We start from the raw sequence: 17,075 nt of genomic DNA on the forward strand, positions 1-17,075 counted from the left end.
TTTTGCACAGTGGGGGATGGATCTACTAGGGCCATTTCCAACGGCATCCGGAGGAAGAAAGTACTTGATTGTCGCCATTGACTACTTCACCAAATGGATTGAAGCTGTAGCGGTACCTGCGAAGACAACGGCGGCCGTAAGAAAGGTAATCTGGGAAAATGTCATAACTCGTTTTGGGTTACCCCAAGTCATGGTATTTGACCACGGCCGAGAGTTTTGGAGTGACACAATAATGAACTGGTTGGAAGAGCTTGGTATCAAATTTGCATACTCCTCCGTCTGCCACCCACAGAGCAACGGACAGGCGGAGGCAGCCAATAAAAAAATCCTCAACGGTTTGAAGAAGAAAGTTGAAGACCTAAAGGGAAGATGGGTCGATGAACTACCCGGCATCCTGTGGTCCCTTCGGACCACGGAGAAAGAAGCAACGGGGTACAGTCCATTCCACTTAGTCTACGGGTGCAAGCGATCCCGCGATTGAAGCGGCGGTGCCGAGCATTTAACGGCCACCTTTAACCTTGATTGAAAATGAGGAAGGTCTGAGGATCTCCCTAGACCTAGTCGAAGAAAGCCGAGATACAGCACGCCTCAACTTGGCAGTATACCAAAACCGAATGAGAAGAGCCTACAACCGAAGAGTCCACAAAAGGGACTTAAAAGTAGGGGATGTAGTCCTAAGAAAGTCGGCCGCCACCAACAAAGGAAACATTCATGGTAAATTGACGGCCAACTGGGAGGGTCCCTACAAAGTGGTTGAAGAAATGAGGCCGGGTACATACCAGCTGACGGACATGGAGGGTGTGCCTTTGATGAGCCATTGGAACACCGACAATCTCAGGAAATACTTTGTATAGCGGCGGAGGTGTCCAAAACAGTTGTTGGCACCCCAACGCGTGTTTATATCTAATTAAGAATCATCCAAGTTTTCCATCAAAGTGTTTGTCCCCTCCGTAGTCATATCGAGGTAGACGCCACGGCCCAAGCCGGGCAGTCACCCCAAGAAGTAGACGCCACGGCAGTCACTACCAGCGCAATTGATACTCGCGAAAGCGACCAACATGCCATAGGAACGTATAAGTACAGTTGAGACGCAATTCTAGCCGCCTCGGCCAACCGAAGGCCTGGCAGAGGAAGCGATCAATATGTCTACAGATACGAACGATGTCGCGCCGTAACCTCTAGCCGCCTCGGCCAACCGAAGGCCTGGCAGGGGACACAACGGTCGATACGCTAACATGTTCACAGCGGCGGTTGGGAAGCGCAAATCGGACGCCTCGGCCAGACCGAGAGTGAAAGAGGAAGCGACCAACATGCCAACATGTTTAAAAAAGACGTTAAACACAGTTGAGATACGCATTCTAAAAGCGCTCAATTAATAACGCAAGAGGACAAGTGAAAGATTGTGATCAAAACCCCGGCCAAGCCGAGGGCCAATAAACAAGCTTTATTAAAAATGATTACAACTAAGGAGAATACAGACGACGGCCGTCCCCATAGGGATAAGCCAAAACACAACCTACCAAAGTTTTACAAAAAAACAAGGAAAAGAAAAGCAAAAGGTTACAGACATATCATTTGAAGTGCCAAAAGATGGCAGGGAGGAAAGGCTTAATAATTGGCCCCCGAACAGCTGAAGCTATCCGAGATGCCGGGTGAACCTGGTGACGACCGCCCGTCTCCCTATGCCTGTTGCTGCTGCTCGCCATCGGCAACGTCAGCAGCATCATCTTTGGTAGGCGACCCAGAAGCTGTCTTGGCAGCTTCAGCCTCAGCAGCCTCAGCTGCCCTCATTCTCTCAGCTTCTTCCTTGGCCGCCTTCGCCTTCTCAGCAAGGGCCGCCTTCTCCGCGGCCTCCTCTTCCTCCTTCTTCACCCTTGCCTCCTCAGCAGGCTTTGCCTCCGCGACCTTCTCCTTAGCTTCGAGCTTATCATCCAACAGCTCGTCAAATTTTTGCCACGGAAAGGAGCCATCAAGAAAGAGCTCCCCTATCACCTCCCTGGCGGCCTCTTCGGCCAGGTCCCGGTACTGGGCGCACATTTTAGGAAGGACAACGCTTTGGAGCGTCTCAATGTCCTCCTCCCTCTGGGCAATGATAGCCTCCTTATTCCGAACCACCTTCCCCTGGGCCTGGAACATGGATTTCCATTCGTCCCTCCTTTTGGCATTGAAGTCAGCAGTAGCCTGAAGCCGGTCACGCTCCTCCAGCAACTTAGCGGCACCAGCGTCCGCAGCCTCGACCTTGGCTCTCTCGGCAAGGACCGCCTTTTCAGCGTCCTCCCTAAGTTTTCGCTCGGCGAGGACCGCCTTTTCAGCCTCAGCCTTGGCTCCCTCAGCTTCCTTCTTCGCAGCAGCGACCTCGAGCCTGAGCCGCTCAAGCTGTGGGGCAACTTCAGCCATGACCTTTTCTTGCTCAACAATATGAGCACCGGCCACCTCAGCCCACTTCGACAGCATCCTGGACAAACTCAGGCCCTCCGACCTAATCTGGGCGGGGGTAGGCTTCGGGAAGGAGGGGACGACGGTGGCATCTTTACCACCCGTCTGCGCAGGTCGCTTCTCAGGACGCCGTTCAACAGTGTGTCCGGTGGACGGCAGCGGTTGATCTACAAAAAATTCAATCAAGGCATCTGTGTCAACATATGTGGACATACCAGAGAGATTGTCATCAGGAACGCCTAATAAACCGGCTAAGTCTGAGCCACAGGAAAGATCTGTACCAGGCTTGGCCTTCTTGGCCGGAGGACCCATTTCTTCGCTGGCCTTGGTAAGAGTAGCAGCAGCGGCAGCGGCAGCGGCAGTCTCTTTTCTCTTGCGTACGAGAGGAGATACCACGGCCACGGTGACCTCGTCCTCGGCGGTAATGTCGACGATCTCCACAGTCTCCTTCTGGACTGCGGGGATTGGAGGTGGAATTGAAGTTGACGCCGTCGCCGCCGAAGACTTTGTTTTTCGCGTTCGGCGCGGTATTTGACCAGCAACCTTCGCCTGGGCCGCCGTCGTATCTAGGCCCTTCAACTCCTGGTCCATAAGGTCGGTTGGCGCCGGTCTGCGATCACTTTTATCGGCCTTCGGATGCTTCTCAAGAACGTTCTTGCCTTTGTCAAGCCCCATCTTCAAGAGGAATTCCTCAGACAGATCTGGGCCAAAACGGTCTGCAAAGGAAACGAAGCAAGAGTTAAGTAAAAGAAATAAATCAAAGTTCAAGAAACAGAAACATTAAAAGCAGAGATAGGCCTCACACCGACCCCACTCACCCTGTGCTAGGGCCGGTATGAGGCCGACGTGGCAGAGCGGCTCGTCTTGAAGAATGATCTGAGTCGGGGGCATCCATCCCTTCGGCGACCCATCCTTCTCAGTCTCAAACAGCCTCATCGCCCGCTTCTCATCCGCATTAAGAGGGACCATGCTGGCGTCCATCTTAAGCTTATTCCGGGAGACCCATTTGTCATGCTCCCCCTTACTCTTGCACCGCAAATTGACTTAGTCTTTGGAAGGACCGGGCGATGGATAATCATCCAAGCACCTCGACGTATACCCATCGCGCCTTCCGGTCCTTGCGGGAAGAAAGCTTATCAACGGAGACGTAACCCGCTCCGTCGCACGCTATACCATCCCCGCCACCGCAACGTTCGATCGAAGGTGATGAAGCCGACGGAATAGGTTCACCGTCGGAATCTCCCCCTTGAATTGGCATAGCCACACAAAACCAATGATCGTCCTAACGGCCAACGGATGCGGTGTGCCACGGCGCGTTCATGGCTTTAATAATGTTAGCAACGTATACATTGAGAGGAAACCGGAGCCCATACTCCAGGTGTCTCATGTACACGCCGATGCAGCCCGGAGGAGGGCAACACACAGCCTGACTCTCTTTGGGAATAACAATACTATACTCCCTGCCGAAGGAGAAGTGACGTTCGAAAAAGTCAGGACCAGAACAACTGGCAAACTTGTGGGTTCAAACACGGTCAGGGCCGATCTTACAGGCCTCGCCGTGATCCATGACGTACGGTCTCACGTCATCAGAATGAGCCCTTTCCACATCATCACCGTCATCATCAACATCATCATCCTCATCCTCCCATTCCTCCAAAACGTTTGGATCAACCTCAGGAGAAGGAGACCTAGGACCCCCGGACCTTAGCGGGACGGCGGCTAGTGCCTCCTCTTTGTCAAGACGCGACGGGGAACCTCCCGGCGCAGTGTAACTAGGTCCGGCATCAGCAGAAGACATGTTCACAACAAAAAAACTTAACAATTAAAAGTTGGAAAATTTGTTTGTTTACGTTGAAGAAAAGTGCTACGCCGAAGTAACGATTCTGAAAACTAGAGAGAAGTTTCGTCAAAGAGGGCTAGAAAGAAGAAATTTTTTGAGAGAATAAGATTTTGGTGGCCAAAATCCCAGGCTAACTGCTCTATTTATAGAGCAAAGCCCACGAGGACGGACCAATCAGGGCAAAGCCCATGAAGCGTCAACCAATCAGCAACGAGACACATGTCAAGCATGCAGCCATGGAATGTCAATCGACAAACAGTTACAAAGCTTCTTCAACACGCTCCTTGACAGAATACCAATCGACGTATCTTCTTCAACACACTCCTTGGTGTCTACTTGCCCAACGGCCCGCTGATTCAACCAAGCTTGGCAGCACCGGCTGGGGGCAATCAAAAGCACACGGCACTCACAACCTCGGTCTCGGCCAGCGTCACTTACTTTTCCACATTTGATGCCCTTTACACATCCATGTGGAGGGGGATATGGTACGGCCTAAGCAGAACCAAGCCGAGGTAGAAGAAGCCGGGGCAGAAAATTTTTACTTGCGCAGAATATACGCTCAACACACATCGGAGCCCATACCACGGCATAGACTACGCTGGGGACAAATTGATGGGGCATATTTTGCACCCGCTGACCGAGTCAACATATTGAGCAAGGTCAAAGATATCCACAGCAAGTCAACACCTTGGGACGACCCTGGACCAAACCACTGACTGTCGGCTGTCACTGGGTCTCGGCCAGTGCAAACTAGCCGGCCGGGACACATATCCGCGTACTCATATCCAAGACCCCTCGGCCGGCCTGCCATGGGTCCATCGGCCGAGGGTAGAACGGTCTTTCCACCTGCTAGCCACTTGGCCACTTGGCCACTACGTGATAAAAGGTGAAAGTCTATAAATACTCCTCAACCCTCATTGAGGAAAGGATCCAAAATTTAACCTAAACACCTCATAATCTGGTAATATCTTCCTTATCTCTCTACAATATATACTTCGCCAAGTAACGCATAACTTATCTCTTTAATTTCACTGACTTGAGCGTCGGAGTGAGTACGCTCGGCCAAAGCCGAGCCCTCAGTTTGTTCATCGTTTCAGGAGAGGCCAAAGGAGGATTCAATCAAAGACGTCTTTCTACAAGCCACGAGTGGTAACAAATATCTGCTTCGGAATTACACCCGGAACAATCTTAATCTTTAAGAATTTTCTAGATTACTATTTTTAACAATACATACATGTACAAATTTGAAATTATACATGTAATTCTTATTAGTTACTAGGTTGAAAACCCGTGCGTTGCAACGGGTTAATTAACTTGATTATAATGAAAAAAATATTATAAAACATTAATATTTACATCTAATCATTTGTTTACATATGATTAAAATATCTCTTTCAAAGAAAATAATTGATAAATACATACACGTCTATCGTTTATTGATTATGCGAGAAAAATAAATAATAAATAAATTTTGTTATTAAAGAGATAATAATAGAAACTCTAATAAAACAATACTTAAAAAACTCTAAAAAATTTTGGCTGATATTAAAGTTACAAAGATGACCCCTATTTATAATCATAGGTGTGGGACAATTCGACTATTTATACATTATATATTAACAACACCTACATATTCAATATGGAACAAATACCATTGTCAGAAATACACTATCTTTTTCGCACCCAGTTCGACATCCAACACGATTAATAATGAGAAGATACTATACTATGTTCGTACGATTTTTCTATTCTTATATGTATGATATGATATTTTTCAAAGTATATTATTTGTCCCACATTGAAAAATAATGTAGATGTGGTGAATATACTACATATAAATAGTTGAATTGTCCACATCATATGATTATAAAGGTGGAGTTTCCTAAAAATTAATTTAGGAAAGTATTGTAAATAATATTTTTGGATGCAAAAAATAAAGTGTATAATCTTTTAATTATTATAATTATAATTATAATTTATTATAATAATTAATATGTTCAATGTGGGACAATCATATGTTCACTCCACATTTGCTAATCTTTCGATATTGGACAATTTTATTATTTATATGTTCAATGTGGGACATATAACATACTAATTGTTTCGATATGGGACAATTCTATTATTTATATGTTCAATGTGGGACATATAACATACTAATGGGTGCCTGGTTGGCTAGTTTGGAATATAATGGAATGGATTGAATCTATTCAAGTGTTTGGTTGGATGATTTTGGAGGAGTTAGATACTCAATAGATTTTAACTTCATCTCAACCCCTTGGAAACTCACACCCACCTTCTCCCCTTCAAGAAACTTCATTCCTTCCCCTTACTTATTTAGATTAAACCAAACAACTGTGAGATGGAAAGGTGTTGGAATCTCATACATCTATGATATCATACTCCGTTCCATTCCTTCATCTCGAACCATAAGACCCTTAAGAAGTATATCATCTTTAATATATGCAAATAATAACATTTTTTTTTACCATGAATCTAATTATATTATTTTCATAATTTTTTTAACCATATCATAGGATCACCCCATTTTATGGTAATTTTCTGATGCGGGACATTTTTACTATTTATACATTATATATTAACACCACTAAATTATTAATGTGGGACAAAAAAACATACTAAGAAGTACAAAGTACACCATCTTTTTTCGCACCTAGTTCGACATCCAACCCGATTAATACTATACTATGTTTTTTCTTTTTTTATCATAATTAAAATTTGTGCAAATGATAAGAAATCTATACTCTAATTATAGAATTTTTTTAATCACGAATCTAATTATATAATTTTCATAATTTTTTAACGATACTTTTGCGAATGAAATGTAAAAGTTTTTATATAAAAACTATAAACATCACTGAATATAATATAGAAAATATATATTATAATAATCAAAACATCCTCCACATTATTTTTTATATCATATTATGGAGATAATTCTACAAACTCTTAACTCTTAAGAACTCTCTAAGACAATACTGGAGAGACTCAAAAGATTTTGAGTTGATATCTGAGTTCCAAAGATGTCTTCTATTTATAATCATAGGAATTAGGATCAGCTCAATTTATGTTAATCTTTCGATGTGGGAGAATTCTAATATTTATAACTTCAATGTAGAACATATAACATATTAAGAAGTACATCATCTTAAATATGTGCAAATTATATGAAATTTATACTCTAATGATAGCATTTCTTACCACGAATCTAATTATATTATTTTAATAATTTTTTTAGCGACATTATTTTGCCAAATGAAATGTAAAAGTTTTCATATAAAAATTAGAAACATCGCTTGACTATAAAATAGGAAATATATATTATTATAGTAATTAAAAGATTTACCACTTTATTTTTTACATCAAAAATATTATTTATAAAACCTTCCTAAATTAATTTGTGATGATGTGGACAGCCTAGAATCGCTCGAAAAAACTCTCTTTTATATATATACTAGACTAGATTTATTGCCCGGCTTCGCCCGGGCCAATTTGTAATATTCTATGATTATTATGTAATAATACTCCAATGTCCTGTTCTTTTGTACTTCATTTTACTAATATGAACATATAAGAGCTGAACTGAATTTATAAGAGCTTAATTAACCATATGAACTTAACTCATAGAAAAATGGTATAATTGAACTTAACTTTTATTTTAACTTAACTTATATAAAAATGGGTATCATTGAGCTTCATTGTTTTTTAACTCAACTTATAGGTGGATATATTCTTATGATTAATGAGAGATATCATAGTTTGTTTTGGCTAATGAGTTTATGCTCAGAGGGATTTATTTTTGATTTTTTTATAAGTTTATTAGGTGATAAGTTGGCGTTTCTTTCAAATTTCTATACAAACATCATGACTAAGATTATAATGGAGTTTTATCCATATCCATGAGCAATGTTTTATAGCAAATCATTTAACAGTTTTACATACATGTGAGTCATGCCACCTGACATTTGAGTCCAGAGTATTGTATGATTAACATCATAATCGTTAACCATTTCTTAATATTTTTTGAAGTGTGCTATAATACCATTACTACCATATTTCCATCTGTAGCAATTTAACTACAATCTGTTTAGCAAAAAGGTTGGCGTTTTTAATAATCCTTCCGCTTTACTTTTATTGTACTATTTTCTTTAAATTTTATTTCAAATTAATTGTTTTTTTTATTTGGTCATGCACGGAACCTAACTCTTTGTATTATGTAGTCGCATAGATTTCATGCGGATACAATACTCAAATTTTTAGAATAGTACTGAATAATATTAGACTATCGAAGTTTCAAGATATCGAAGCTTTTCATTTTCTTTCACATATACATCCACCACAAAGAAAGGGGGCAGTCTCGAGGAGGTAGGATATGGTGAATAATTTTAAATTTACACTACATGTCTACTCTTTACGTGTAGACGTTTTAATCTTTGAGTAAAAGAAACGTGTGTATGTATTTATTTATTAAAGCATGACATCATAATTTAGTAATCTTAGTTTTTTAAAGAAGCAATGCTAAATCAAATTCTAGGCAGTAATTATTCTTTCTGTAAAATTGTATTTAAACAAAAATTTATCCTTGTAGATATACGTATGTAGTACCCTTTTTCTACTATACATGAATACATCTAAGTAGTATATGAATTTACCTCATTTTTTTATAATAACAAAAGTTAAACTCGTTAGTATTACTCGAGATATGAGTGTGTGGAAAGTCGCCCGTTATTGGGACACTGCTTGACTGCTAACATGAATTGTTTTAACATAAAAAATTAATAACTTCAAAAGTCCTCGCGTCTAATTATGCCTCCGACTCAAATTATGTACGGGGTACTTTTTATTTGATCGGCAAAAGTTGCTCCTTGAATGATTTTAGTGGTTTTACCTCAATTAAGCACTAACACCGACTTCAATGCTAGTTTAATACTCGCTCTGATCAAATAGTATAAAAAAATTGTGCTGTATTATTTACACTTGAAAATACATTTCCACTAGGTAGAATCCCGTGCTTCGCACGGTCTGTTTGTATATGCTAATTATATACATTAATATTTTTTTTAGAAACATAAGTAAATTGTTTGTTTTTATTTTATCTTTCTAGGCAAGGTTTTTTTATCGTGCAGAAAGAATAATTTGTAATTTTTTAGACACACTATTTAATACTGATGTAAAAGTATTTTTATTGAAATTATATATTGTACTTTATAGTTTGGATAATAGGTCACCAAAGACTTGACAACATACATAGCCATCTTACCAATTTAATTGATCACATTATTTTTGAAATTCAACCATGTTTTGAAAGGAGCCATAGAAATTTCAACATATAGCATACTATATTTGTAACTTGTTTCAAATATACGGTGAACAATAAAATATCTTAAAAAATGTACAGTATACAATTACTAATTGTAAAACTATAGAAACATTACCAATTACCATGTAGTAGATTTTGTTTTCTCAGTTTGGGTAAGACTCAACCACAAATTAGCCCTCGAAAATTTAATTTTGCTTGGACAACCGTAGTCTCATTCCTTGCATTTAGATTAATAAGCATATCGAATTTTGCACTCCATTTGGTACTATTTTTTTTGTTACCTTAATTTGTTGTTTTAATTTGTTGTTTTAGTTTATATGTATAAAATTAAAGATGTACTGTATTTTTATTTTTGGTCACAAATGTCACCAACTCGATTGTTTTTACACCATTTCATCAAACTGTTTTGAACTTATCATCACTTGTAGCTCTTATTATACGAAAACGTTAGTCGTCTATTAGTACTTTTTATATTTCATCAAATCCATTGGAGTTTTTACACTTAAAAGAATGCATAATTAAACCGACGTAGTACTTCGATAGAGTGACAATTTGATAGTTTTAACCTTCATTCTACTATAAAAAAATTCTAGCTAGAATAAAAAAGTCTCATACCGTGAGCCGGTCTTTTTCTATATAAAATTCATTCATTTAATGGTAATAATAAAAGTGATTTTTATGCGAATGCTCCGTTTTACCGTGTAAGCGTGTCTCACACAATAATTTCCGCTACTATAAGCAATTTAAAACCTCTACTATCAAAAACTTTCTATTTTGGTTGTAATTCTTAGAATACATGCATTACCATATATGTGTGATTCGACTATCCTATACATCTTATCTACCACATGTAGTATATTATACTGTATGGAAGATGTGCTCCGAAGTAACGTAAGATACTCCAATAGTTCGATGTCTCGTATCACTGAATAACTGATGAATCAAAATGCACTTATCCCATTTAAATCATGTGTTGTTTATTTGTGTTTCATGGGAAGTATGATGAATTCCAACTTTTTCATTGGAATCAACCGTTATCATCATTTAGCAGCCATTTTTCCAGTAGGAAGTTGAGTCGAATGATGTTGTTTAATGGATAATCTTGATTTTAGAAAATCAAGATGTTGTTTAATGGATCATCTTGTTTAATAAACCATAGGAAGTCAACCTTGAACCTTACTCCAAAACAAACCCAAATCCCCCTGCTACCTAAGCCAATATGCTCAATTTCAATTAACCAAAAACTCCACTTAAAATTGTCATGTTCCTTAATTTTCATTATCAACCACAAAATTCAACCATTAACCACCATTTTATATACTTCTCTCGCACAAACCCCTCCACCTTGAACAAATTAAGAACACTTGCGCTTTGTCCATTTCGAGGCTCCATGGCTCTGCTCGTAAGCCCATACTTTTACAATATTTTGAAAATAAGGAAAAAGAGAAGGGTCTGACTCAAATCTGATGAGAGAAAATAAATTTATAGAGTAAATTTGTGAAATATGTGTGTGAAGATAAGGTAGTCAATGAAAATATATATTCCATGATGAGAGTCTATCACTCTTTCGAATAAAACATTGGGAAACTATGTATTGACCAGGTTTTTTTACACCACTTTGGAACATTGAACATAGCAGTAATGAGAATTTGTGATAAACAAATTATACTCCGTACATTCATACATTGGGAATGTACACATTAGTACAACTTATTTCTAGTCAATTTATCATTTACCTACTAATTTGTGTACATACTATTTGGAAATACTCTCCTAGATTTCTAATAATTTATGAAGTATTTTATAATTCTAATAAAAGTATATTGTTTAAAATTTAGAAATAAATGACCATACTTATTTAATGTATTTAATAAATGTTGTAATATTTATTAAGTTATGCTTAATTAATATCTTGATGAGATTTATGTAACATTTTTTCTGTTCATTTTTAATGATCTGCTATATTTATTGCTTGTAATTAAGGTTGAATACGCTACGTGGCGCATCCACAGCGTTTTAACCCAGTTTTATATATATATATAAGATAGTACTCATAGATCTTATTCTTATATTATAAGATCCATAATCTTAAAAGAATCATAAAAATAATACAATTATTGAGTGCTTACCGTTTCAAATAGAATATAATTTTTTAAAGATTTCTTTTACGCGTGAATTACGAAACCATGTTATACAAACACGCACCCTTCAAAACGTAATTGAAGAAAAATATATATATGCTTAATTAAATTAATATGGTTTTACGAATTGAAGTAGTTGGGAGTATTTATATAGCCTGCATAGCGATCTTTCACAATAAAGAGGAATTAATTAATAGTATCATTCACACTTTAAACAATATGTGTTTATGCTAAACACACTCAAGCGCACAATAAATTAGACATTGTGCCTAATCAAATCATATAGCTTATGAAATTGACATGCATGCACCACAATCTTCTTAAATAAATAGTGAAAAGACTGGAAACAACCAAAATAAGATAGACAAACTAAATCTAGCTAAATTAAAAAATGAAAACAAATACGTAAATATGAATAGTTATTAGCATAGGTAGTCTTATTAGAATTCCGTAATATGACATTGTAATAATCGTAATTGTATTCATTAATCGTGTTTGTACATCGTCACATATCGTTCCTTATATACTCGATGCATACAAGCTATTTACGGAAAAGATATTATATAACAGTAACAATGTATTTGTAACAGCTATATTATCTTCTAAATAAGGCAATGGAGATGTGTTTGCCACCAATGGAGCTTGGATTGGACCGTTGGGCTTGGAGAGTCGTTTGCCTGCGTAATACCCCCCTCAAGTTGGTGCGTGGAGGTTCGAAACGCCCAACTTGGATAGAAGTTCATCGAAGGATATGCGACCAAGGGCTTTCGTGAATATGTCAGCTAACTGAGCCTTGGTGTGTACATAGCTCGGTCATATAGTACCATTAAGGATTTCGTCTCGAACAAAGTGGCAGTCAACTTCGATATGTTTCGTGCGCTCATGAAATACGGGATTTCGAGCGATATATAGGGCGGATTGACTGTCACAAGAGAGATCAATGGGTGCCTCGTGTTTTATGCCGAGAAAATTGAGGAGTCCCTTGAGCCATTTAAGTTCACAGACGGTATATGCGATGGCTCGATATTCGGACTCGGCTGATGATTTGGAGATGGTAGTCTGTTTTTTGGTTTTCCATGAGATAGGAGAAGAGCCAAGGAAGACAAGATAGGCTGATAAGGACCGTCTGCTAGTTGGACAAGAGGCGTAATCGGCGTCACAGTATGCTTGTAATTGTAAATCGTCCTGGGCGCGAAGGAGAATGCCTTGTCCCGGTTTGTTTTTGATGTATCGAACTACCTGTAAAGCGGCTTTCCAATGATCTTGTCGTGGAGCGTGCATGAATTGTGCAAGAATATGGACGGAATAGGTTAGTTCAGGTCGAGTGATCGTTAGATAAACCAAACGCCCAACTAGTCTCTGATATGGTTGTGGGTCGGTAAGGAGTGGTGAGGTGGAGCTGCCGAGGTGGTGGTTCGGCTCCATGGGAATTTTGGCGGGCTTAGAGCCTAGAAGTCCAGCTTCGGTGAGAATGTCAATGGCGTATTTCCTTTGAGAAATAAAAAGAGCGGTGGGATTGCGAGCAATTTCCAACCCCAGAAAGTATTTTAAGGGCCCGAGGTCTTTCATATGGAAGCATGTGCTGAGGTATGTCTTGAAGCGATCAATCACGGAGGTATTGTTCCCACAAATGACAAGGTCATCAACGTAGACGAGAACGTGTACCTCAGCATTATTTTCGTGAAGGGAGAAGAGGCTATGATCATATGGACAGTGTTTGAAACCATAAGTTTGAAGGGCGGAAGCGAGTTTGGCGTACCAACACCGGGGAGCTTGACGAAGGCCGTAGAGAGACTTTCGAAGGCGGCATACTTTTCCGTTGGAAGCACCGTGGAACCCGGGTGGAGGCTTCATGTAAACTTCTTCGTCAAGATCGCCATGAAGGAACGCATTGTGTACGTCCATTTGATGAAGATCCCACTGTTTGGCGGCAGCAATGGCAAGAAGAGTTCGCACCGTTACCATTTTTACAGTAGGTGCAAAGGTTTCATTGTAATCCACCCCTTCGACTTGTCGATTACCCATAACCACCAAGCGTGCTTTGTAGCGTTCGATTGTCCCATCAGCATTATACTTAATTTTGTACACCCATTTGGATCCGATCGCTTTCTTGTTAGGTGGAAGGTCTTCGAGAGTCCAGGTATTGTTGCGTTCAAAGGCATCAATCTCGCTCTTCATGGCATCTTTCCATTGTTGAACCTGCATAGCTTCACGAAAGGTACTAGGCTCGTGGTTGTTGGTCACGGCCGACAAGAAAATTTTGTGGTTAGTTGAAAAACGATCATAATTTATAAAGTGAGAAATCGGGTATTGTGTACCGGAAGACGATGATGAAGCGGTGAGAACATGAGTCGAGGGGCATTTTTTCGGTTGAACGAAATCTTTGAGGAGAGTGTTGGGTATTTTAGTTCGCTGTCCTTTGCCCATCAAGTCGTTTGAGGTTTGGTCGTGGGCATCGATATTGTTGGGTGATGTATCGATGTTTGTGGATGGGATGGGCTCGGATGGGGTGTCGATTGTGGAGGTGGAAGAAGTGTCTGGTGGTGGGGGCTGGATTGAGTCAGAGGGAGTGGATGGAGGAGGGTCGAGGATGGGGTCGTTGGGTTCGGGTGGAGGGTTAGGGGTTTGGATAACTGTGTCGATGAGGGGAGGGTCGTCGTGAAGAAATGAAGAGGAGTCTGGTTGGTCGTGAATATGCATCGATTGATAGGGGAATTCGGTTTCGAGGAAAATGACATCCCGAGAGGTGAAATGGGTACCTGTGTCTAAGTCATAAACTCTCCACCCTTTTTGTCCAATTGGGTATCCCAAGAAAACACATTTGCGACTGCGAGAGGCAAACTTGTCATTGGAGCGATTTAAGTTCTTGGCATAGCATAGACATCCGAAGGTTCGTATGTGGGTCATTGGAGGTGGCGTTTTAAAGAGCATTTCGTAAGGTGTCTTGCCTTTGAGGAGTTTGGATGGAGTACGATTGATGAGGTAGACAGCGGCTAAGATACTCTCCCCCCAAAAAAATATAGGTAGACTAGCTTGAAATAAGAGAGCACGCGCCACATTAAGGATGTGACGGTGTTTTCTTTCGACTCTACCGTTTTGTTGTGGTGTGTCAACCATGGAGGTTTGAAAAAGAATACCGTTTTATTGAAAAAACTGTTTTAAATTTGTAAATTCGGTGCCGTTATCACTACGTAAAATTTTGATTTTCTTATTAAATTGCCTTTCAACAAGTGCAAAAAAATTCAATAAAGTTTGACGTGTGTCGCTTTTTTTTCGTAATAAATAAACCCACGTAGAGCGGGAAAAATCATCAACAATTGTTAAAAAATATTGTGAGCCACAAGAAGCGTTTTCAGAATATTGTCCCCCCACAAATCACAATGAATTAAATCGAAAATATCGTTGGCAGTGTTCGTGCTTAAAGGAAAAACAGTCCGAGTTTGTTTTGCACGAAGGCAAATGTCGCAAGTATTGCTATGAAAAGAAGACTTAATTGTAGAATTAAAAGACGGAATAAAATGTGTAATAGAAGTGGATGGGTGCCCCAACCTTCGGTGCCAAAGTTCCACTTGATCAGTAGCCGTCACGGAACACGCACGTCCAGCTAGAGAGCGCACCTCACTCAATAAATAGAGCCCCTCGCTTTGTTCACCGGTCCCAATCACCGTCTTCGAGGAACGGTCCTGAACGAGACAAATTTTTTGAGAAAATTGAATAGTTAGAGAGGGGTCGAGTAAAAGGCTAGAAACAGATAACAAATTACAATTTAAATTGGGTGCGTATAACACATTTCGTAAAATTAAACGGCTAGACAAATGAATGTCGCCACTTTGTGTGGCCATGGTGACATCTCCTGTAGGCAAACCAACAGATAAAGGGGCAATATTATTCAAATTCGTAAAGTGGTCGAGACAGCCCGACATGTGGTGCGAGGCACCCGTGTCAATAATCCAAGAAGAGGAAGGGGAATAGGACATACCGCTGAGACGTTCGGTGGATGAGGAAGGTTGTCGTGACTGCCACATTTGAGCCAATTCCGCAAGTTGTTGCGGGTTTAAATTCTTAATATTAAATTGTTCCAGGGGAGATTGAGAGGAGCCTGCCTGCGTGGTATTAGAGGCACCACTTGAAGTATTTACCGTGGCCATGTGCAACCGAGGATTACCCCCGGAATTGGCTGCCTTTAACTTGTTCCAACGGGCACGGCCAGCAGTGTCGGGGACGAAAACAGCTCTACTTAAATCGGTATCGTTTGGGTCAACATATATGCGATCCCTAGGGCGCTCCCCCCACCAGTCCGGATATTCCCCAGTGACCCGAAAGCATTGTTGAAACGGATGGCCGGGTCGTTTGCAAGCAAGGCAAGGTTTAGTACCGGAGGCAGGGGGTCGGTCAGTTTTGGTATCACGGCTGCCCCCATTATGTCGAGAATTATGGGTGACTCGAGCAGCATAAGCCATGGTGTCGGGTTGAGACACCGGTTTGTGTATGGTCAGATTACGAACCCCTTCTTTATGAAGAAGGCGATTATAAATAAAGTCGAGAGCGGGAATGGGGTTCGTACCTAGGATTTGGGATCGAACATTATCAAAGCGGTCATCGAGACCAATTAAAAAATCACGTACCAGTTTTCGTTCTCGATGTGCCGTCATGATTGAAGTCCAATCACAAGGGCACGCAGAGCAAGAGCACGTTGGCAGAGCATCAAGTTGTATCATCTCTTCCCATATTTTAGACAGACGCCCATAATAAGAGACGAGAGATTCGGTGGGATTTTGTCGACAGCCGATTAATTCGGCTTGTAATTGATAAATACGAGCTTCATTATTCTGACAGTAGCGATTTTTAATATCTAGCCATACCTGTTTGGCTTCGGGACGGAGGGATGTCATCCTACGTATGGCAGGCTCGAGTGAATTGAGAATCCAAGCAGTAACCAGTGCATTTGTTGATTGCCAAGACGCGAAATCAGTCGATGTGGCAGCAGGTTTGGTGACGGAACCATCGATATAACCAAGTTTCCCTTTTGCGAGGAGAGCAAGGTTAAAACCCCGGGACCATTCATCGTAATTGTTGCCGTTGAAGGTAATCTGCGTAATATTAGTGCTTGGATTTTCAACATGAACAAAAGAATAAGAAGGAGGTTTTGATGTGGCAACAATTTCGTTGTTTGTCATGATTGATAAAGCAAGAGATCGTAGACTTTGTTGTTGTGCTTTTGTGTTTGTTTTTTTTTTTTCGAAAGAGAAGAAGCAGGGAGAGAGGAGGCGTTTGATTGTATTAAGTTAACCTAGCTGATACCATATTAGAATTCCGT

The 17,075-nt window shown here is 40.4% G+C and overlaps 1 protein-coding gene across 1 annotated transcript in view; it reads left to right on the forward strand.

The window, feature by feature from the left end:
• The window catches only part of LOC141647169 (wall-associated receptor kinase-like 9), a 29,628-nt gene that overhangs the window by 9,746 nt on the left and 2,807 nt on the right, over positions 1-17,075 (forward strand). The gene's annotated exons all lie outside the window — the stretch shown is intronic.

This window comes from Silene latifolia, chromosome 3 (genome assembly GCF_048544455.1).
Source record: "Silene latifolia isolate original U9 population chromosome 3, ASM4854445v1, whole genome shotgun sequence".
Lineage (NCBI taxonomy): Eukaryota > Viridiplantae > Streptophyta > Magnoliopsida > Caryophyllales > Caryophyllaceae > Silene > Silene latifolia.